At 45.9% G+C, this 24,885-nt stretch overlaps 1 protein-coding gene across 2 annotated transcripts in view; it reads left to right on the forward strand.

The window, feature by feature from the left end:
* Positions 1 to 24,053: 24,053 nt before the first annotated feature.
* The window catches only part of GOLGA3 (golgin A3), a 43,299-nt gene continuing 42,467 nt past the window's right edge, over positions 24,054 to 24,885 (forward strand). The window contains exon 1 of one of the 2 annotated variants that reach the window (XM_072144455.1): positions 24,054 to 24,365. The gene's annotated coding sequence lies outside the window, so the exon portion shown is untranslated. The remainder of the gene's footprint in view (positions 24,366 to 24,885) is intronic. The other variant, XM_072144456.1, reaches the window with a different exon arrangement.

Raw genomic sequence — 24,885 nt, forward strand, 5'->3', positions numbered from 1 at the left:
TTTTTGACAGTATTGAAATCTATTTATATTTATTTCCTGTATTTATATTATATTCCTGTATTTGCACAAGTTGATATTGATCTAAAGGAAAATCTTAACGAAAACCGCAATTAATGTACATTCAAAAGAGATACTGTATAAGAAGCTAATATGTATCTTATATATAAAGCTGAGTGTATATGTGTGTGTATGTATATAGGTATGTCCGCTAAAGGAATCTGTACGTTTACAATCACCAAATTCTGCGCTTTCTAAAACCCACTTATTAACCACCATGTACAGGAGCCATTGTCTGCTGCAGCTGTGGCAGTTGGAACCTGAGATGTGATTGGTTTCTGTTCTTCCACAGGTCATTAATATGAGCTCTGAGCTTTGATTGGTTACTATAGGCAATTCCAAAATGCACTGTTGCATTTACAATCACCAATTTTTGCAGAACCGCTCTCTGTGATTAAGGGTTTTGAGAAAAAATTTGCGTAACGCACCCGCTGCGTCCGCGACCGGGCCTGGCGAAGGTCCGGGACCCGCAGACTACCTTCAGATGTGAGAAGAATCAATTGTATGCATGTCAGACAATTTATTACAATGGCGGCATGGGCAGGCACCTTGCCTGCACACACTGATGATGTCATCAGCAGCGCTACCGCCGCGTCATTGAGTGTGTGCGTGGATAAGGTGCTCGGATGGAAGTGCATTTGCTTGCACTGCTGCCAGAGACGAGAGGAAGTAGTGGGATCACTGGGTGAGGGGAGTACAGAGTTTCTTGTTTTTGTTTCATTAAGGGGCCTCTGCTGCCATTTTTTACGGGACCTCTGCTTCCATTTCTTAAGGGGACCTCTACTGCCATTTCTTAAGGGGACCTCTGCTGCCATTTCTAAAGGGGACCTCTGCTGCCATTTCTAAAGGGGACCTCTGCTGACATTTCTTAAGGGGGTAACTGCTGACATTTCTTAAGGGGGTAACTGCTGCCATTTCATTAAGGGGGCAACTGCTGCCATTTCATTTAGGGGTGACCGCTGCTATTCCATTAAAAGGGCGACCGCTGCCATTTCATTAAGCGTGTAACTGCTGCCATTTCATTAAGGGCGCGAATGCTTCCATCTCATTAAGGGGGCGACTGCTTCCATCTCGTTAAGGGGGCGACTGCTTCCATCTCGTTAAGGGGGCGACTGCTGACATTTTATTATGGGGCGACTGCTGACATTTTATTATGGGGCGCAGAGGTTGCACTAACATTTTTCCAGAAGGGTAATAATACTCCTCTCACCATTTTTTAGGAGTATTTTTAGCGGAGGAAGAGTATGGAATTTTCAGTAATACAAATATATAACTCCAAGTTGTATACATTGTTAATATCCAGCCCCAAACCGCCTACCTCCCCACACTGAGCAGGCTGAGGCTGCCGCCTGTAAATTTATTTCATTTATTTTTCGGGGGTTGATGGCATAACACTTTTTTTTATTTTTACACCGTTTATTTTTTACTAGATAATCCTTCCCAAAAACATATGCCTTCTGACCTATGCACTTGCGTTCACTGACTAGCAAGATGTGTTTGGCCGCGATAACGTTGCTACTTACTGAGCACAAGTGTTTTGGTTCAGGGAGGATTTTTTTCAATAGAATGAGTTTCAATACAATGTGAAAACATTGGGGTCTTTATTTATTTTATCCCTTACTTGAAATGTCTGGATCATTGTACAAGCACTGTCACCTCCTGTGTCCCCCTGCTCCTCCTCATAAATTGTGAGCTCTTGTGACCATTGAACAAGCACTGTCACCTCCTGTGCCCCCCCTCCTCATAGATTGTAAGCTCTTGTGACCATTGTAAAGCATTGTCATCTCCTGTGCCCCCCCCCTCCTCATAGATTGTAAGCTCTTGTGACCATTGTACAAGCACTGTCATCTACTGTGTCCCCTCCACGTTCTCATAGATTGTAAGCTCTTGTGACCACTGGACAAGCACTGTCCCCTCCTGCCCCTTCCCCCCTCCTCATAGATTGTAAGCTCTTGTGACCATTGTAAGATCACTGTCACCTCCTGTGTCCCATGCAGTCCACCCATAGAATCTCAATCATAACTATTTTGTACTTTATTTAATACATCTTATGACAGGCTCAGGTAATCACTATTAACCCCTTAGCGCTCCGCGCCGTAGCTGTACTGCGCAGCTTCCGACGATTAGCGCTCAGCGCAGTACAGCTACGGCGCGAGCGCATAGGATTTTAGAATTGTCACCACGTCTCGCGACGTGGTGACATCGGGACGAGATTTGGGTGACAGAGGCAGGAGGAGTTCCTGTCTTCGTCACCCGACCAATCAAATCGGTCCCGTCCGCCGATCGCCGTGATTGGCCAGTCAAACCTGACTGGCCAATTACAGCGATTTTGGGCTAAAAAACGTGGTTTTAGCCCCTTCCTCTTCCTCCAGCGGCACCATTTTGGTTTGGTATCGCTGGAGAGAGGAGAGAGCGTTACTATGTGCACCAAAATACACTTTTACACTATAAATAGTGTTCTGATCCTTATCTGATCCCTATTGTTCCCTACAAATTCCCATCCCTATCTGTTTTTTCCTGTGTCCTGTGTGTTCCCTGTGTGATCGCCTTGTGTGATCCCACGTGTCTTCCGTTTTTCCCTGTCTGTCCCTTCTGAACCCAAACGCACTTTTCAGTGCGCTGTGTTAGCGTTGTTCTGCACTGGACGCACTTTTCAGTGCGCCGTGTGAATAGCGCTGCACAGAATCTTTAGCAGTCTTAGCAGTAGTTAGTTTGTCTTAGGGCAAGCTAGGTGCATTTGTAGCACCTTTTTGCGCGGTGCACATAGGTTTTTTTTCGGTGCCTGGTAATATTTTTTTCCAGAGCGCCGTAGGTGTACCCGTACGTAGCTACTTTTTGTGTGTGCCATCTGTGCGGCTGGTCCGTGTGGTTTGGTGTGCATTATCTTTTTTTTTGTGTGCTATCTGTGCGGCTTGTCCGTGTAGTTTAGTGCGCATTATTTTTTTTGTGTGCTATCTGTGCGGCTTGTCCGTGTAGTTTAGTGCGCATTATTTTTTTTTGTGTGCTATCTGCGCGGCTTGTCCGTGTAGTTTAGTGCGCATTATTTTTTTTTGTGTGCTATCTGTGCGGCTTGTCCGTGTAGTTTAGTGCGCATTATTTTTTTTTGTGTGCTATCTGTGCGGCTTGTCCGTGTAGTTTAGTGCGCATTATTTTTTTTTGTGTGCTATCTGCGCGGCTTGTCCGTGTAGTTTAGTGCGCATTATTTTTTGTGTGCCATCTGTGCGGCTGGTCCGTGTGGTTTGGTGTGCATTATCTTTTTTTTTTGTGTGCTATCTGTGCGGCTTGTCCGTGTAGTTTAGTGCGCATTATTTTTTTTGTGTGCTATCTGTGCGGCTTGTCCGTGTAGTTTAGTGCGCATTATTTTTGGTGTGTGCCATCTGTGTGGCTTGTCCGTGTAGTTTGGTGTGCATTATATATTTTTTTTTTGTGTGCCTGCTAGACAGTTTATCCGTGTAGTTTGGTGCACATTATCTAATTTTTCTAGTTCTCTATTTTTTTTGTGTGCAATGTCTCAGAAGACGTACACCGTGTTGGAGGCATATAACATGCTTGCCTCTGACACCGAGTCAGCTAGTGGGGATGATGGTCCCTTTTACCTATCATCATCCTCCTGCTCATCTTCCAGTGACCTGGAAGGACCCCCAAGAAGGCGCCGTAGGGTTCCAGGGACTTCTGCAGGAGAAGTGCCTGGGACTTCTGCAGGAGAAGTGCCTGGGACTTCTGCAGGAGAAGTTTCTGGGACTTATGCAGGAGAAGCGTCTGGGGCTTCCACTGACCCCACATGGGTAGCCCCAGATAATTATACCCCTCAGGTCCCTGACTTTTTGGGCCATCCTGGAATTAACTTTGACACGACAGGGCTCACAGCTGTGGACTTTTTTAAGTTTTTTTTTGATGAGGCGCTGCTGAATATTATTATATTTCAGACAAATCTCTACGCTGCACAACATATTGCCCAAAACCCCACGTCCTTTTATGCACAACCCTACAGGTGGACCCCTGTCACTGCAGCAGAGATGCACAAGTATTGGGGCATAATACTCCTTATGGGGATAGTAAAGAAGCCTTCAATCAGGGACTACTGGAGCTCAGATATACTGTACCACACCCCCATGTTCCGCATGGCAATGAGCAGGATGCGCTTTGAAGCCATCCATAAGTTTTTGCACTACACTGACAACACACAGTGCCCACCAAGAGGTGACCCCAGTTATGATCGGTTATTTAAGGTCAGGCCCATATTAGATCATTTTAGTGCCAAGTTTGCCCAGGAATATACTCCCGCCAAACATGTGAGCATAGACGAGTCCCTGGTACAATTCAAAGGGAGACTTCACTTCCGCCAGTACCTGCCCAATAAGAGGGCAAGGTATGGTGTGAAGATGTATAAGCTGTGCGAAAGTTCATCAGGGTACACATACAAGTTCAGGATATATGAAGGGAAGGACTCCACTATAGTGCCCCCAGAATGCCCCCCCTTCCTGGGTGTTACAGGGAAGATGGTGTGGGATTTAGTGCACCCACTGCTGGACCAGGGCTACCACCTCTACCTGGACAATTTCTACACCAGCACCACCCTGTTCAAGTGCCTCACTTCCAGAAATACTGCGGCATGCGGCACTGTACGCAGAAATCAGAGAGGTCTCCCTAAGTCGCTGCTTGGGCAAAAACTTAAAAGGCACGAAAGCAGGGCACTATGCAGCGACTCTGTATTGTGTGTTAAGTACAAGGACAAGAGAGAAGTCCTTGTATTAGCCACAATACATGAGCACACCACCACCCCTGTCCCAGTACGAGGTGCCAGTACAGAAACCCCCAAGCCAGGCTGTATTTTAGATTATAACAAATACATGGGAGGGGTGGACTGGTCTGACCAGGTGCTTCAGCCGTACAATGCCATGCGGAAGTCGAGGGTGTGGTACAAGAAGCTGGCCGTGCACATGATGCAGATGGCATTGTATAATGCTTATGTGCTGCATCGATATGCCGGCCAGAGGGGAACTTCCCTGGAATTTCAAGAGGTGGTAATAAAGTACTTTCTTTTTGGAGACCAGGAAGGGGGGAGTGCTAGCACATCTGGAAGTGAGGCCCCATCACGTATTGTACCAGGGCAGCACTTTCCAGGAGTAGTTCCCCAAACAGCCAGCAAGGGAAGGACACAGAAGAGGTGCAGGGTGTGCTCCAAAAATGGCATTCGGAAGGACACCATTCATCACTGTGAGACATGCCCAGAAAAACCAGGGTTATGTATGAAAGATTGCTTCCGAATTTATCATACATCCCTGGATTTTTAGAGTACTCTGTTGTTACCCTGACGCACAGCTCATACATCATGCCACATGCCGCACCTTCCCTTCTAAGCCCTGCCATGTGCCCAGCCTGTAGATTACTGTCCCGTATGCTTTACCCGGGAAAACATGCATCATGATTTTTAGGGTGTTTGTCTCCCATGGCAGCAGCTGGGCACAAAATGACATAATGGATATTTTTTATTATGCACTATCCATTATGCACTTTTTCAGGGGTCCACCTGTGGGGTTAAAATGCTAACTATACCCCTAGATTAATTCATGGAGGGGTGTAGTTTCCAAAATAGGGTCAGTTCTTAGGGGTTTCTACTGTACTGGCCCCTATTGGCATCTACAAATCTTTCATGATGCCAAAAAGAAAAAAAAAATGTACAATGTCTGTGCTCCAACAAGTTATTCCCTTTTGAGCCCTGTCGTGTCTCCATCCTACAGATTATTGCCTCCTATGGGGTATTGCCCTAACCGGGGTAACCCGCAGAATGATTTTTGATGTGTTTTTCCCCAGTGGCATGAGTTGGGCAAAATACTTTTGTCACTTCAATGGCATATTTGATAAATTGCAATACAATTGTTTCTCTGCACTACTCACTTTGTATTAAATTTTAGCCAGCACCTTAGGGGTTAAAATGCTCATACAAGCCTACATACATTCTTTGAGGGGTGCCCTTTCCAAAATGGGTTCACTACTTGGGGGTTTCTATTGTACTGGTACCTCGGGGGTACCCCCCCCCATTACCAATCTAGTGAAAACGAAGCTTGAAAACCTAAATTGTGCTTCTTTTTTCCTGACCCCTGCCGTGTGCCCAGCCTGTAAATTATTGGCACATGTGTGGTATTGCTGTATTTGGGACAACCCGCAGAATGATTTTTGGGGTGTTTGTCTAAAGTGGCATGGGTTGGGCACAGTACACGAGGCACTAAAATGACATTTTTGAGATAAAAACACAATTTTTACTCTGCACCCTTTACTTTGCATTCAATTTTGGCCAGCGTGTTGGGGGTTAAAATGCTCATACAAGCCTACATACATTCTTTGAGGGGTGCCCTTTCCAAAATGGGGTCACTACTTGGGGGTTTCTATTGTACTGGTACCTCGGGGGTACCCCCCATTACCAATCTAGTGAAAACGAAGCTTGAAAACCTAAATTGTGCTTCTTTCTTCCTGACCCCTGCCGTGTGCCCAGCCTGTAAATTATTGGCACATGTGTGGTATTTCCGTACTCGGGACAACCCGCAGAATGATTTTTGGGGTGTTTGTCTAAAGTGGCATGGGTTGGGCACAGTATATGAGGCACTAAAATGACATTTTTGAGATAAAAACGCAATTTTTACTCTGCACCATTTACTTTGCATTCAATTTTGACCAGCGTGTTGGGGGTTAAAATGCTCACCACAACCACCAATAAATTCTTTGAAGGGTCTAGTTTCCGTAATGGTATCATTTATTGGGGGTTTCTATTGCACTGGCACCTCACAGGCCCTGCCAACATGACATGGCACTCCAAATCCAAACGTGTGAAAACGGAGCTGGAAAATCAAAATTTCACTCCTTCCGTTCTCATCCCTTCTGTGTGCCCAGTCTGTAAATTATTGGCACATGTGTGGTATTGCTGTACTCGGGACAACCCGCAGAATGATTTTTGTGGTGTTTGTCTAAAGTGGCATGGGTTGGGCACAGTATATGAGGCACTAAAATGACATTTTTGAGATAAAAACGCAATTTTTACTCTGCACCATTTACTTTGCATTCAATTTTGACCAGCGTGTTGGGGGTTAAAATGCTCACCACAACCACCAATAAATTCTTTGAAGGGTCTAGTTTCCGTAATGGTATCATTTATTGGGGGTTTCTATTGCACTGGCACCTCACAGGCCCTGCCAACATGACATGGCACTCCAAATCCAAACGTGTGAAAACGGAGCTGGAAAATCAAAATTTCACTCCTTCCGTTCTCATCCCTTCTGTGTGCCCAGTCTGTAAATTATTGGCACATGTGTGGTATTGCTGTACTCGGGTCAACCCGCAGAATGATTTTTGGGGTGTTTGTCTAAAGTGGCATGGGTTGGGCACAGTATATGAGGCACTAAAATGACATTTTTGAGATAAAAACGCAATTTTTACTCTGCACCATTTACTCTGCATTCAATTTTGACCAGCGTGTCAGGGGTTAAAATGCTCACCACAACCACCGATAAATTCTTTGAGGGGTCTAGTTTCCATAATGATATCATTTATTGGGGGTTTCTATTGCACTGGCACCTCACGGGCCCTGCCATCATGACATGGCACTCCAAATCCAAACGTGTGAAAACGGAGCTGGAAAATCAAAATTTCACTCCTTCCGTTCTCATCCCTACTGTGTGCCCCGTCTGTAAATTATTGGCACATGTGTGGTATTGTTGTACTCGGGACAACCCGCAGAATGATTTTTGTGGTGTTTGTCTAAAGTGGCATGGGTTGGGCACAGTATATGAGGCACTAAAATGACATTTTTGAGATAAAAACGCAATTTTTACTCTGCACCATTTACTTTGCATTCAATTTTGACCAGCGTGTTGGGGGTTAAAATGCTCACCACAACCACCAATAAATTCTTTGAAGGGTTTAGTTTCCGTAATGGTATCATTTATTGGGGGTTTCTATTGCACTGGCACCTCACAGGCCCTGCCAACATGACATGGCACTCCAAATCCAAACGTGTGAAAACGGAGCTGGAAAATCAAAATTTCACTCCTTCCGTTCTCATCCCTTCTGTGTGCCCAGTCTGTAAATTATTGGCACATGTGTGGTATTGCCGTACTCGGGACAACCCGCAGAATGATTTTTGGGGTGTTTGTCTAAAGTGGCATGGGTTGGGCACAGTATATGAGGCACTAAAATGACATTTTTGAGATAAAAACGCAATTTTTACTCTGCACCATTTACTCTGCATTCAATTTTGACCAGCGTGTCAGGGGTTAAAATGCTCACCACAACCACCGATAAATTCTTTGAGGGGTCTAGTTTCCATAATGATATCATTTATTGGGGGTTTCTATTGCACTGGCACCTCACGGGCCCTGCCATCATGACATGGCACTCCAAATCCAAACGTGTGAAAACGGAGCTGGAAAATCAAAATTTCACTCCTTCCGTTCTCATCCCTACTGTGTGCCCAGTCTGTAAATTATTGGCACATGTGTGGTATTGCTGTACTCGGGACAACCCGCAGAATGATTTTTGGGGTGTTTGTCTAAAGTGGCATGGGTTGGGCACAGTATATGAGGCACTGAAATGACATTTTTGAGATAAAAACGCAATTTTTACTCTGCACCATTTACTTTGCATTCAATTTTGACCAGCGTGTCGGGGGTTAAAATGCTCACCACAACCACCAATAAATTCTTTGAGGGGTCTAGTTTCCGTAATGGTGTCATTTATTGGGGGTTTCTATTGCACTGGCACCTCACGGGCCCTGCCAACATGACATGGCACTCCAAATCCAAACGTGTGAAAACGGAGCTGGAAAATCAAAATTTCACTCCTTCCGTTCTCATCCCTTCTGTGTGCCCAGTCTGTAAATTATTGGCACATGTGTGGTATTGCTGTACTCGGGACAACCCGCAGAATGATTTTTGGGGTGTTTGTCTAAAGTGGCATGGGTTGGGCACAGTATATGAGGCACTAAAATGACATTTTTGAGATAAAAACACAATTTTTACTCTGCACCATTTACTTTGCATTCAATTTTGACCAGCGTGTCGGGGGTTAAAATGCTCACCACAACCACCAATAAATTCTTTGAGGGGTCTAGTTTCCGTAATGGTGACATTTTGGGGGGTTTTCTATTGTACTTTTACTTCAGGGGCTCTTCAATTAAACTGTGGCACCACAAAATATTTGCAGCCTAATTGGCCTTCCAAATTCCCAGTATCGCTAACTCTGTTCTGGACATCACTGTGCGGGGAAACAGCAGCTGACATCCACATGTCTGGTATTGCCGTACTCGGAAGAAGCAGGGCAAGAAATTAGGAATATGTATTTACCTCAAATTCCTTCTGAATGTATCCATTTTAGGGCTAAATTGGAAAGATTGAAATCAAAAATTAAAATTTCAAAATTTCCACTCCATTTTCATATGCTTCCGGAAAAATAATTAAAGGGTTAACAGACTTCTTAAATGCTGATTTGAATAGGTTGAGATGTTAGGTTCATAAAATGGTGTTACTTGTGGGGGTATATAGTACATAAGCCTTTATAGGGCACTTCCAAACTGAATTGATCACCAAAAAGTTCGCGTTTTTCAAATTTCAAGAAAATCTGAGAAGTTGCTACTAAAACTTCAAACCTTCTCACATCCATAAAAAAAATGGAAACTTAAAACAAATAATGGATATAAAAAGAAGACCAATGGCAAAAGGTTTCTATCAAAAAAAATTTGTGGTATCACTTTTTGTCTAAAAAGTATAACATTTGAAACTTTGAAAATAGTCATTTTTTTCAAATTTTTCCTAAATTTTTGAATTTTTACCCCCCAAAAAAGGAACGGATCACCTAAATGACACTACTAACATAAACTACAATGTCTCACGAGAAAACAATCTCAAAATCACAGAGATATCTTAAAGCGTTGAAAAGTTATTACCATAGGAAGAGACACTGGTCAAATTTCAAAAAAAAGTTGCGAGCCTTAACCTGCAAACAGGCTGCGTCCTTAAGGGGTTAATCAATTGAACTCCCTGGAAATAGGTCAGTCACACAAACATGTAAGAACACTACACCAGGCACAGGACCACCACAGCAGGCACAGGACCACCACCACAGATGACAACAAACACCTTTGAAATCAAATGCTCCTCCACTCTCCTTCTTTCTCTCGGACTTTGCCAAGTCTAGTGTGCATGTGCAGCTGTATATATTAGAACTAGAGAGACGGGTCAGGAGGGGAGGAGGAGCTGAGACCCCTGTAAAGGTCACATGTCCTATCCTCGTGCTTGTGCTTACCCCGCCCCTTTTTAGTAATGTGATTCCCCTGCTGCTCCCTATATGTGAAATGAGCTTGGAGAAGACAGTGACCGGTGGCAGTGATTGCTCAGGGGGCGTGGCTCCAGCTTCCCTTCTGCCAGCAGAAGCAGAGATGTCTCTGCAGTGTAGTGGGTTGGTGTGCACGTGACTGCACTGCTGACATTTCATTAAGGGGGTCTCTGCTGACATTTCATTAAGGGGGCTGCTGTGAGCATAGTATTAAGGGGGTCTCTGCTATCATTTCAATAAGGGGGCTGCTGTGAGCATAATATTAAGGGGGTCTCTGCTGACATTTCATTAAGGGGGCTACTGTGAACACCTCTTTAATAAGGGCTGCTGGAATAAGGTAGGCTGCTGGAATAAGGTAGGCTGCAGTACACTACCTATAAGTAGGTTCTATGAGTATAATTCTGTGTCGCATATATATGTATGGGTGGTGGAGTGAGTAGCACTTGAGTGAGAATCCCACCCAGGTCAACATCTGCAAAGAGTTTGTATGTTCTCTCTGTGTTTGCGTGGGTTTCCGCCGGGTACTCCGGTTTCCTCCCACACTCCAAAACATACAGTTAGGTTGTTTAGATTGTGAGCCCCATGGGGACAGGGACCAATTTGACATGCTTTGTGCAGCACTGCGCAATCTGTGTGTGCTATATAAATAAAGAATTTTTATTATTATTATTCTCAAGTGTAGTGTGCGGGACAGAGGTGGTAGTGAGAGTTTCGGTATATGGGGGCCCTGATCCAAAGTTTTCACCAGGGCCCAGTAAAGTCTTGTTACACCACCATATACACAAGCCAGTTAGAAGCTGAGCCGTGATTGGTTGCTATTCTGCCACAGGTCATTAATATGAGCTCTGAGCTTTGATTGGCTACTATTAGCAATTAGTATTAGACGCTTATGTGTGAGGTAATATTGATAAGGATACAGTGATGTGGGAGATTTATCAGAAATGTCTAAGGTAAAACTTTTCCAGTTGCCCATGGAAACAGAGATCAGCTGTAATTTTATAAACAGCTTTGGGAAAATGAAACTTCAGCTCTCATTGGTTGCCATAAGCAACTGGAACAGTTCTACTCTCAGACACTTCTGATAACTCCCCCAATACACAAGGTCACAGCTATAGACAAATACAGAGGTGGTCAGAGACAGTCTGAGAAATTCAGAGACAGTTTCAGAGACAATCCGAAAAAAGTCAGAATCAGAGACAGTCAGAGACAGTCCAACTTGCAGGAACAGAGGCTCGATGCGGTACCGGATCAGAGAGGATTTGGCTACTGACAGAGATGATGACCAAGGGCTTCTCGAGACGGACCACAGGGAACTGATTCTGGGAGATCAGAGTAGCATCCACAAAGTTTCCTGCAGAGCTAGAATCCAAAAAGGCAGAAGTCTGGGACTGGCTACGTGTCCCAGAGCTAAGCAAAAGTGGAATATTCAGACATGGAGAAGCTTTGTTCTCACCTAGGGACGCTTCTCCCTAAGGGCTTCTCGAGGCAGACCACAGGGAACTGATGCTGGGAGATCAGAGTAGCATCCATAAAGTTTCCTGCAGAGCCAGAATCCAAGAAGGCAGACGTCTGGGACTGGCTACGTGTCCCAGAGCTAAGCAAAAGGGGAATATTCAGGCATGGAGAAGCTTTGCTCTCACCTAGGGATGCTAAGAATCCTAGGTACGTGCATTTCCCGGACGCTGAGGATGGACAGTAAAAATCCCAAGAAAGTGCTCTGGGCTGTCACAATAAAGACAGAGGTTCTCCTGTCTTCGTCTGGAACACTCTTGGGTGGTCAGACGAGCTCCATCGGTTCCTCTGCAGCTGACATGGAAGGTGGCAGACACGGTCTTTGGAAGACAGGAGCCAGGTGGGGCAAACGTTGAGTCCTGACTTGCATTTGTTCCAGACGCTGCTCCTCAGAACGCTCAGCAAATCATATGTCAATCTAAGTGGCCAGAGAGATTAGACCACTCAGTGTAGACGGCAGGTTAAGTGAAGCCAGTGCATCTTTAATCGGCCCAACAAAATGTTGCAGCCAAAGTTTCTTTGTTCCAGGTTAGTTCAGAAGCCAGAGTACAGAACTAGTCCCTTGACGCAGGTTCAGCAGTGCGGTCTCAGCAGAAGATGCCCGTGCAGGTTCCTCAAAGACGGACCGGACTTCAGCAAAAGAGGTGATAATGTTAGCTGTAACCGGGTCTTTACTCTCACAGAGGGGAGTACCCCATGCCAGGGCCTTCTCGGAGAGGAGGCTGATGATGAAAGCCACCATAGACCGTTCTGTGATGAACTGTGTCGGCACTGGGTGATAAAGTCCCTGCACAACTTGGGGTGTTTATTATACTTGGACAGCATGGAGAGTCACAGCCTAGGTTCAGTGGAGGGTAGGCCAACCAGAGTAGCAGGAGGTGCCGTGGGAACTTGATGCTGCTGCTGAGCAGCCATCAATTGCTGCAACATGGCGGTGACTTGTCCAAGCTGTTAACCTTATGTGACAATCTGCTGGAACTGCTGAACCACGATGGTGGTAATATCAGCCAGTTCAGGAAGCGGGACCTTGGCGGGATCCATGGCTGGATCTTACTGTCATGCTCTAGGGGTAGTGGACCCACTGGACCTCCACAGACCATGAATAAGCCAACACCTGAGACTGGATTATAAATGGTATCCGGGTTTTCACCAGAGCCCGCCGCAAAGCGGGTTGGACTTGCTGCAGGGTGGTACCACAGGTGCAACTTTGTCTGTGATGGTACAGAGACGTTGAGCAGAATTGTACTTGGGTACAGGCAAGAGGTCAGAACGGGCAGCACGGAATCAGAGTCCGGGACATAGCTATAGGTCAAGGCAGAACGGATCGAAGTCAGAAACAGAACCTGGTCACAATGTTAATACAGAATAATAGCACAATGCATCCACCAAGCTTTTGCTAAGGCTGTAAGGCACAAAGATCCGGTGGGATGTGCAGGGAGAGGCTGGGTTATGAAGGATACTGGGATTGGCCAGCACCAATCAGCCCTTTAAATCTCCCCGGACCGGGGAGAGGAGAGTGGATGGGTGAGTCGGAGCCGCGGGGCACAGGGGCAAAGAGAGGGGCAAGGGTGAGCCTGGGACCCAAGACATGGGTCACGGGAGTACCTGTGACAGTCCCTTAGAAACAAGATAGCTGTCCTTGGATACAATCACACCCGGACTCTTCCAACAGTAGCCAGACATGCATGTTGAGGCTCCTGACCACCTGGATTCATTGTTCGTTACCACATGATGGTAGTAGCCCCAAGCCATGTCATATCCAAAAATAATGTATTACTTTATGTTGTCCACAATGAGCAGAGCACGGCCTTTGTGTTGTCCACATTGAGCAGAGCATCACCTTATGTCTCACGATATTATGTTGACAGCATCCTGGTTGCCAAGGGTTTGTGTGTCCCGTCATTAGGTTGTGCTCCCATTTTTTTTCTTTTGGATGTTTGTTGAGACAGTGGTTCTCCAACCTTATTGTAGTGGACCGTCTGAACCCCAATTTTTTTCACCATTTTTTTCCCGGAAAAAAATAGTGTGCCCTGCAAATAGTCTATATCTAAACCCACTCCATATAACGTCCCATTTCCTGCAGCCCCTAATCTAAAATGCCCACTTTCCTGCAGCTCCCATCGATAGTCCCCCTTTTTCTGAAGTCCCTTTTAAATATCTTGATAAGAAGACATTATAAAGACCTTTTCCACCACGTTCCATGACGGCCCCCACCTGGAGGATGCTCCTATATCCTGTAGGGACAGGAAGTTGCAAGAGATTAAAAGCTCCTCCCTAGCACCCAACACCAGTGTCTTCCTGTCCCTACGGGATATAGGATGCAAGAGAGTCTCCTTATGGAGACACAAGAGATTTTTTAAATTTTTACCTTTTTATTTTTTACTTTTTACCTTTTTTTACTTTTTATCTTTTCTGATAGTTCCGCCTCCACAACCGAGTGGAGGGGAACAAGAAAACACCTCCTCCCCACCCCCGAGCCATCTGGCCCATCCAGCGGTCCCGGGAGACTAATGCTGGGCCGGATACGGGGGGGGGGGGGCAAGCAGCAGAATGGTGATACCTGCAAGCTGGAGCCTTTTCTTCTGTTCGGGGACCGGCGTTCGAGTCCGGGCGTCGGTCCTCGGCAGGTGGAGGGTTCTAGCGGACGGGCAGGTTATGGTGGCGCGCGCGGCTCAGGTGCGTGGTTCCGGAGTAGCCGCGTGCCGGAAGTCGGGGCGCGTCATCAGGTGATGCGACTTCCGGTAGTCCCGTCACCAGGGCGCCGGGCACGTCATCATGGGCGGCCCCGAAGGCCCGACTCCGGAGGACTCGGCCACAGTCCAGGAGTCAATCACTTCCGGTCAAACCGGAAGGGGGAGGAGGGAAGAGCCTCTCCAGGCACGCCAGATCACTCATATAAGCGTCCCTGGTGAACCCTATCTCGGGTGGCTCTGGTGCTTCCAGCAACATGGCTGATGACGCATCCAACCTGTTCCAGGTCCTGGTACCCGTAAGTACAAGCCCTGGGCTGACCGCTTCTCTCTCACTCATACATTTCATACCTGTCTATTGACTGTTATCATGTATGCTTCTCTTAGGGAAAAGAGCAAAAAGAACCTAAGGAGAAAGAACAGAGAGAGAGAGATAAACCCCTTAAAAAACCCTCTAAAAGATGTGGCCTATGTAATTCTAAATTGTCCGAGGATTATAGAAAGAGTCTATGTCCAGACTGTCTAGCTAAAATTCTAAAAGAGGAAAGATCGTCATTAATGGATGAAATTAGATCCGCAATAAAGGAGGAGGTATCCTCCTCTATTGCTGCTCACTTACCCGAACCACCTAGGAAAAAACCTAGATATATTCAGTCGTCCTCTTCTGATCAGGATTCAGATTTTCCTTCCTGTTCTATGAATGAAAGACTGGAAGAAGACTTAGAGGAGGTACATTCTAAGGATCAGGGGCACACAAAATACTTATTTGCGTCCGAAGATCTAGACAACCTATTAAAAGCCCTGAGAAACACATTAGAAACAGAAGATGTGTCAGAACCTACTTCAGTTCAGAATGACCTCTTTGGGGGACTTAAATATAGAAAGAAAAGTTTCTTTCCAGTAGTTGACACGTTAAAAGATTTAGTGTTAGCAGAATGGAAGGAACCAGAAAAAAGAATTTCGATTCCTAGAGAATTCCGAAACAGATTACAATTTGAGGATAATGCATTATGGGACGAAATACCTAAAGTTGACATCCAGGTCGCTAAGGTAGTTAAAAAAATGGATCTCCCATTTGAAGATAGTGCTCAATTAAAAGACCCCCTTGATCGTAAATCTGATGCCTTGCTAAAGAGGGCTTGGGAGACGTCTTCATAAAATATTAAGACCAACATTGCCTCCACTTCTGTCGCAGGACTCTATATTTCTGGCTATTAGAATCCCATCTTGTAAATAAGACCTCAAGAGAATCCATTATAGAGTCTTTACCCCTCCTCAAATCTGCCACAGCATTTCTAGCGGATGCTTCGGCGGAGGCTCTAAGGTTTTCGGCCAAAGAGGCGGCCCTAACCAATTCTGTCCTTAGATCTCTCTGGTTAAAACAGTGTGTGTGTGTGTGTGTGTGTGGGGGGGGGGGGTGATATAAAATCTAAGTCTATGCTTTTTGGTATACCCTTCCAGGGCGAATTTTTGTTTGGCAGCGAATTAGACTCCATTCTAGAAAAAGCTGCAGACAGAAAAAAGGGGTTTCCGGTAAATAGACTTCCCCCTAAAAAACCCTCCTTTCCCTTTCGTACTTCCAGGGAAGAGAAAACTCCCTTTAGGGGCAAAGGGAAAACAGGGAGATGGAGCTACGCAAAAGGAGGGGAAGGTCAGGGTTTTTCTCTAACCCCGACCACAAACAGAGAAAACAATGACTTGCAGGTAGGGGGGAGACTTTCCTATTTCAGGTCTGAATGGGAAAAAATCTGCCCAAACCCTTGGATACTCCAGACCAGCCAGTCAGGTTACAGGTTAGAGTTTCTCCATATTCCCCCACAACATTTTCAGAACCCACCAAAACTTTAAGAAAAACAAATTCTCCATCTCTGGACCAACATCCAGCAGTTACTTCAGATGGATGTGATTGTTCCAGTCCAGGAGGCAGAAATAGGGGAAGGATTTTATTCCCCTCTATTTTTAGTAAAAAACAAAACAAAAAAAAACAATGGGTCTTACCGTCTAATTATAAACCTGAAGAAATTAAACAGGTTTATAAAATACAAACACTTCAAAATGGAATCGATAAAGTCAGCAACCCCCCTAATAGGTCAAAATTACTTTTTATGTACAATAGATCTAAAAGACGCGTACTATCACGTCCCTATTTGTCAGGATCACCAAAAATATCTCAGATTCACAGTTCGTTCCCCGGGGGGAAAAATACTTCATTATCAATTCAAGGCCTTACCATTTGGGATCTCTTCGGCCCCTCGTATTTTCACAAAAATTATGGTAGAGGTAGTGGCCCACCTAAGGTTGAGGGGCATAGTCATAGTACCTTACCTAGACGACCTACTTCTAGTTGCAAAAACCAAATTAGAACTAAAAACTCACCTTCAGGTAGTCATAGGTCTCCTCCAGGACTTAGGTTGGGTCATAAACGAGAAAAAATCAGATTTAAAACCACAGAAAGTGAAAAAGCTTCTAGGGGTGAAACTAGAGTTCTTTCCTACCGAAAGAAAAGATCCAAAAAATAAAGAAAAATGTGAGTCTCTTCCAGAAAAAGGAGTCGTGCAGCATTCGAGCGGCTCTGAGTCTTCTGGGTCTTCTGACGTCCTGTATCCAGTGCGTGGCATGGGCTCAGAACCACACAAGGACTATGCAGGCTTGGACAATCCGGGTATGGGACAAAAACCCTCTACATCTAGACCACAAGGTAAAAATTCCCCTTTTAGTCAAACATTCTTTATCATGGTGGAAGAATCCCATAAACTTAAAGAAAGGAGTTTGGTGGAATCCAACCCCGGTCTTGACAATACGAACAGATGCAAGCCTGACAGGTTGGGGGGCTGTGTTAGCAGGCCACTATCTTCAAGGTCAGTGGGACAGCCAGACTCGCTCTAGGTCCTCAAACTTCCGGGAGTTAAAGGCAGTCCTAGAAACCTTCAAACAGAGCCACTTACACATAAGAAATCAACATGTAAGAATCCTTTCTGACAACACTACTACAGTAGCTTATCTGCGCAGACAAGGGGGCACAAAGTCAAAATCTTTGACAGTTTTATCACATCAGATTTTTAGGTGGGCGGAAACATATCTTCTATCCCTCTCAGCTATCCATCTCAAAGGTACAGAAAATATAGAAGCAGACTTCTTAAGCCGGGTTACATTAGATCCACATGAATGGTCGCTAAACCCAGAAACCTTCAGGGAAATCTGTAATATCTGGGGGACTCCAACCTTAGATCTTTTCGCGACCCACCTAAATAATAAATCCCCTAAATACTTCTCCTTAGACCCTAGGGGCTCTCCTACAGGGCTAGATGCCTTCAGTCATGCATGGGGGTCAGGGTTAGTCTATGCCTTTCCTCCCATACCCCTGATTCCCAGAATCTTACAGAGATTGAGAACAGAACAGGTATTAATGGTTCTTATTGCTCCATACTGGCCAAAAAGAAGTTGGTTCCCGGTTATTCAGGAACTAGCTATAGATAATCCTGTTCATCTACCTTATCGTAAGGATCTTCTTATACAGGGTCCACTGTATCATCAAGACGTACGACATCTAAAACTTACGGCCTGGATCCTGAGAGGGCATACCTAATGACCAAAGGCCTTTCTACCGAAGTGATCAGCACTATTCAAGCAAGCAGGAAACCAGTGACTAATGCTATTTATGCCAAGATCTGGAAAAAATTGTGTACTTGGTGCGGGGACTACCCCCCTTCTCCAGAGAATCCAAACTTAGGTCAAATCTTAGATTTCTTACAAACAGGGTTTTCTCTTGGCCTTAAACCGAGTACCCTTAGAGTCCAAATTTTGGCCTTAAGTTTATATTTTGATTTCCCCTTAGCAGATCATAGATGGGTCAAAAGATTCATTAAGGGCTGTTCTCGTATTAAACCTCATATACACAACCCAGTCCCTTCTTGGGATCTCTCGCTGGTCCTAAATATTCTCACAGAGCCTCCCTTTGAGCCTCTTGATTCTGTAAACATGAAAATCCTCACATTTAAAACGGTCTTCCTAATTGCTATTACCACAGCTCGCAGATTGGGCGAAATTCATGCCCTCTCGCGCAGGAAACCCTTTCTAAGAATCTTAGACGACAAGATAGTTCTCAAACTAGATCCCCTCTTCCTCCCCAAGGTTGTGTCTGATTTCCACCGTAGACAGGAAATTATTCTTCCCTCTTTTTGTTTAAATCCTAAATCTGAACGTGAAAAAAAGTGGCAGACTTTAGATGTTAGGAGATGTGTTCTCTTTTACTTAGAAGCCACAAAAGAGTGGTGTAAAGATTCAAATTTATTAGTCAACTTTGGTGGGAAGAATAGAGGGTTGAAAGCCTCAAAAGCGACCTTAGCCAGATGGATAAAATCCACCATCTCTCTCTGCTACAAAACCGCAAACACCTCCCTTCCGGGGGACATTAAAGCCCATTCCACTAGGGCCATGGCAACATCGTGGGCCGAGAAAAGGGGTGCATCTCTGGATCAGATATGCCGGGCAGCAACGTGGTCAAGTTCCTCGACCTTTGCAAAGCACTACCGCTTGGATATTGCCTCCCAGGAAGACTTGGCGTTCAGCAGGAAAATCCTGCAGGCGGTGGTCCCTCCCAAATAATGGGGTAATCTGGTAAGTATCCAGGTGGGGGCCGTCATGGAACGTGGTGGAAATATGGAATTAGACTTACCGGTAATTCGGTTTCCACTAGTGACCATGACGGCACCCCATTATTTCCCTCCCTTCCTTCCTTCCTTCTTGGAGGTGGTTCTATGTAAATTTTTTTGCACTTGCATCCTTCTGGGTGGTACTTTGGTAGACACTGGTGTTGGGTGCTAGGGAGGAGCTTTTAATCTCTTGCAACTTCCTGTCCCTACAGGATATAGGAGCATCCTCCAGGTGGGGGCCGTCATGGTCACTAGTGGAAACCGAATTACCGGTAAGTCTACTTCCATATTTTTCTATAGCAAACACAACACACCTATAATGTCCCCTTGTCTTTGGCCCTTTCACTGTGAGGAAAAAAATCTACATGTCAGGGCTGGGAGTCTGTGGACCCTCTGGACGACAGTGGGAGATGGTACTAGCCGATTCCTGGGACCAGAGTGGCACCTGGTCTTCACCAGAGCCCGCCGCAAAGCGGGATGGACTTGTTGTGGGGTACCACCAGCTTGTTCCACAGGTGCGACTAGTCCAGCGGTGGCTGCCAAGGTAGTAATGCAGGAGACAGTCTGTACTTGGGGTGACAGCAGGAGAACAGCAAAGGAAGGGAATCACAGGTGCTGTCACACGGATCAGGAACACAGCAACGGACTGGCACACGGATCAGGAACACAGCAACGGACTGGCACACAGGAACGCGGGATACACAGGAACGGACTGGCACACAGGAACGCAGAATACACAGGAACACAGGATACACAGGAACGCAGAATACACAGGAACGTGGCATACATAGGAATGCTGGATACGCAGGAGAGCTTTCTCTTCAGGGGATGACTCTTTGGGACAGAGACTGTCCGTTCAAGGACTCTCTTTTCACATTAAGGACACTTTGGGCGCTTGAGACCGTCTAATCTGAGTGGTCTCATCACCACTCGGATTGACGTGCGGTTTATGAAGCGTGCTGAAGAGTTAAGCCATGAGCAACCTCAAGTCTGTCCATGACATCTACCTCCCCTGGCTCCTGCTTTCCAAAGGCCGCTCCATCCTCCGGCCATACCATCTGCAGAGGAGCCTATGCAGGTGCACAGAGACAGACTCTCCTCTTAGGAGTGTTCCAGAAGACGTCAGGGGAACCTCTGCCTGTATTGTGCCAGTTCTGAGCACTTCATTGGGTCCTGTCCGTCCCCAACGTCCGGGAAACTGCAGCACCTAGGATTCTTGGGAGAAGCATCCCTAGGTGTAAGCAAAGCTTATCCATGCCTGACTATTCCTGTGTCGGGTGTACCCTCTCTCCATACCTGGGAGTATGTTAAGGAGAACTTGTAGAGAGGGTTTATACATAAGGCCTCCTCTTCAGCTGGTGCAGAGTTCTTTTTTGTGTCCAAGAAGGATTGCTCCCTTATTCCTCTTGATTATCACGGACTTAACAAGATCACAGTTAAGAACCGCTGCCCTCTGCCGTTGATCACAGAGCTCTTTGAACAGCTGCGCGGCTCCAAGAGTTTCTCCAAGCTGGACCTTCATGGGGCCTACAACCACATCCGGACCCGCATGGGTGACGAATGGAAATCAGAATTTAACACCCGAGATGGACATTTTGAGTACCTTGTGATGCCATTTGGACAAGCTGTCTTCAGAGATCTGCTGTATACGTGTGTTGTGGTTTATCTAGATGACATTTTGGTGTTCTCCCCAGACCTTGAGACCCACCAGTTTCATGTACAGCAAGTAATCATCTACCTTGAGCTATTGCTACATCCCCGACTCTGATCCCGTGCTGCCCGTCCTGACCTCCTGCCTGTCCCCGACTACGAGATTGTCTGCTGTTCCTGTACCGTGGCTGCCACCACGGACAAGTCACACCTGTGGAACGACCTAGTGGTGCCACGTCGCAGCAAGACCATCCTGCTTTGTGGCGGGTTCTGGTGAAGACCGAGTGCCACCGGTCCCGGGTGTGGGCTTGTGTCATCATTCGCTGTGGTTCTGAGGATCCACTACCTCCGATCCTGACACCACATATGCAACCAAGGCACCTAATTTTACCACAAAAAAACTAGGAAAACTTAGCCTTGAGTATGAGCCTAGGGTGGGAAATGCAGCCGCTATTCTTTAATAAAATGTCCAGCAGTCTTACCGTGAAATATCAGCAGCAACCTCCCCTCACTAATAAAATGTCTACAGCAACCTCCCTCATTAATTAAATATCTGCAGCAGCAGGGCTGCATCTGCCGTGAGGCGAGATGAAAATTTCGCCGCAGGCGGCAGATGCATGAGCCGTGGAGGGAGTGGAATGTTCCCTCCACGACTGTCGCCCAAATATCCTTACAAAAAATTTTATTGCGCCTGTGTCTTTAAGGCATAGACGCGATTAATGGACTGAGTGGCAGAGCTTCTATGTGCAGCTCAGTATGTAGTGCAGGACATACCTGTGATGACATCAGAAGAAGCTAAAGATGCCAGAGGAAGACCCGGGAGAAGAAGCGGCTGTCCCATGTCGTGGGTCGCGTGCTCACCCGTGCCCCTCTGTGTGCCCCAGGACGAAGGCTTGCGGCGAAACGCGCGTCGGGGACTTTACACCAGACGAGGGTAGAACATTGATCATGGGTATATGCAATATACTTCCTCACGTATCATGTATTTAGACATGTAATAATGCTATTGGGTATGTGAAATATGCTCTCTCGTACCATTATACAACAGGACTAGACCTGAGTATGAGTCTGTTTACAGGCAACACAGTAAGCAGTGCATTTTTGGAGCACGGTATCTGGGAATTACATAATCTGTACAATTTTATCCACTTCACACTTTCTTTACTAAACTGCAAGAAGAGGAGAGCTGGAAGTAAGTAGTGATTTTTTTTTTCAGGTTTAAGATTTTGGGGGCATGGCTGCGGCCTAGCACTTGAAGACCGCTGTATTAAAGGAAACCTACCACCATGGATCTACCTATTAATCTGGTGGTAAGTGCCTCAAATGCAGTGATGGCGAACCTTTTAGAGACTGAGTGCCCAAACTACAACCAAGACCCAATTATTTATCGCAAAGTGCCAACACAGAAATTTAATTTGTGATTTATACTCCCTTCTCTGTCACAGCTTTCATTGATACCAGCACCCTGAGGACACCAATAAAGCAGAAAATAGAAGAAATTTGGATGATCATTGTAGCTTCGCTCCAGGGTCCCATAAACAGGAAGAACTGTCATGGCCGGAGCAGGAGCTACAATGATAATCCAGATCTGTCCACACCTTCCCACTCCTCCAGTAGTCCCAGTTAGCACTGTCACTTTAAAATAGCTCTGTGCACAGCAAGTCCTGGGCTGTCTGGGACTGCAGGAAGATACCTGAAGTCATCTCTGGTGATGGCCTGAGGGCCAACACAAAGGGCTCTGAGTGTCACCTCTGGCACCAGTGCCATAGGTTAGCCACGACTGCTCTAATGTATGTAAGGATAGCCCTTTTAAGGGCTAATCCTTTAGCCTCCTTTATCTTTTTTAAGCTTTAATTGTGGTAATATGCTAATTTGCCAAATAGGCTACTGGGGTAGCCGGAGCTGAGGCTACATGGCGCGGATTAGGGTGCGCAGCTCCTCGCTGAAGATATCTGGGTAGGAGGATCAAGGAGGCTACTGGGGCATGGAGTAGCCGGAGCTGAGGCTACACGGCACGGATTAGGGTGCACCGCTCCTCGCTGAAGATATCTGGGTAGGAGGATCAAGGAGGCTACTGGGGCATGGAGTAGCAGGAGCTGAGCTACACGACGCGGATTAGGGTGCGCAGCTCCTCGCTGAAGATATCTGGGTAGGAGGATCAAGGAGGCTACTGGGGCTATTGATCCACTCCCCAGTAGCCTCTTTGGTAAATTAGCATATTACCACAATTAAAGATTAAAAAAAATAAAGGGGACTGAAGGATTAGCCCTTAAATGGGCTATCCTTACATACATTAGAGGCACCTACCACCGGATCTACCTTAATAGGTAGATCGGTGGTGGTAGGTTTCCTTTAAGGCCAGTCAAAAGGAAAAATAATATTTTATTGTTTTATTTGTACTTTTTGCAGCACATATGAATCATGTGAAAAGAGTTTTGGAAGATGGATGACACCGAACCGCATTATTATTTAAGGAATCAGTGCCCATGGATGGTTATTTTAACGGACCATTTGCCCAACCTCTTAAAGAGTAGGGCATATTCTAGTTTGATCGACTGTAGTTCATTTCGATCATTAAAACGTGGATTCCATGCTGTGAAAAATGGAAAAAAGTTTTCATCACAACACTATGTTACATTATTTTTTTACATTTAGACAATGTCCAGGTTTTAAATACATTTTAGAGGAGTCAGGCAAGCCCTCTATAGGTTTAGGAGTACAATTTAAATATGTTCCCCATCCATAGGATAGGGGCTAATTGTATAAACCCACATTTAGGCACTTACCGCCTATACTGGATGTAAAGGATAAACTTGTGAGATACAGGATAATTTGTGAGACATCCTTTTTACTGTGGAATGGAAACTTCATGAATGTGAAGTTTCCCCACTACAGAAGGTAATGGGTGGCTTCATGTTGGAGGCGTGGCCTTAGTATTCGGGGGCAGGACAAGAGATGTATAGCGCAGGTGTATCTGCTTCTCTGTTACGTATATAGTCTGCATTTAGTCTGTGTCATAATCTTTCTATATTTAATAGGCACACATACAGCGAGCAGCCCTCAGAGCAAGGCATACGTTCTATGTTCTCTAGTGTCAGCGAACAGGTTAAACACAAAACCCTCCTCTGGTTTCAGGTGGCACCGGAAGCTGTTCGTGTAGCTGGCTTAGTCTTCCTCCCGGAAACATTACACAGCTGATATTCGAAGGAAAGTGACGTGGCCGCAGCTAGGACCTAGTTACTGTGTGCTCCTCTATAACGCACGGCTTGACCAGCCTCCGCTGTGTACGGAGCGGGGTCACACGTCCTCCATTCAGGAGAGCTCCGTGCACTGCTCATGGTTCCGCTGTCTCATGTTTCCCCGGGGAATGAAAAGTGTATAGACATCAGGCCGGTCACCAAGAGCCACGTCTAATGGGAGAGGCCAAAAGAAAGCAGAGCCGGAGCCTGCAGCCCAGTGACAGGAGCCTGTGACATGGCCGGTGAGTATAGAGAAACTGGATGGATGATGGGACCATGTCCTCTGCATGATATAGCATGTACCAGGTCACATCTCCTGCTGTATGATGCTGCATCCAATCCGCTCTGCATGTTATACTCCAGGTCACATATGTAGTATGATATGTATCTTGTATGATACCCCCTCCTGTCATATGCATTCAATGGCCACGTATGTCATGTCCCCTCCTGTCAAATATCTAGTCTGTTGTGGGTGTCATGTCCCCTGTTGTGGGTGTCAAGTCCCCTCCTGTCATATATAGATCTAGTCTGTTGTGGGTGTCATGTCCCCTCCTGCCATATATAGATCTAGTCTGTTGTGGGTGTCATGTCCCCTCCTGCCATATATAGATCTAGTCTGTTGTGGGTGTCATGTCCCCTCCTGCCATATATAGATCTAGTCTGTTGTGGGTGTCATGTCCCCTCCTGTCATATATTGATCTAGTCTGTTGTGGGTGTCATGTCCCCTCCTGCCATATATAGATCTAGTCTGTTGTGGGTGTC

This window comes from Engystomops pustulosus, chromosome 1 (genome assembly GCF_040894005.1).
Source record: "Engystomops pustulosus chromosome 1, aEngPut4.maternal, whole genome shotgun sequence".
Lineage (NCBI taxonomy): Eukaryota > Metazoa > Chordata > Amphibia > Anura > Leptodactylidae > Engystomops > Engystomops pustulosus.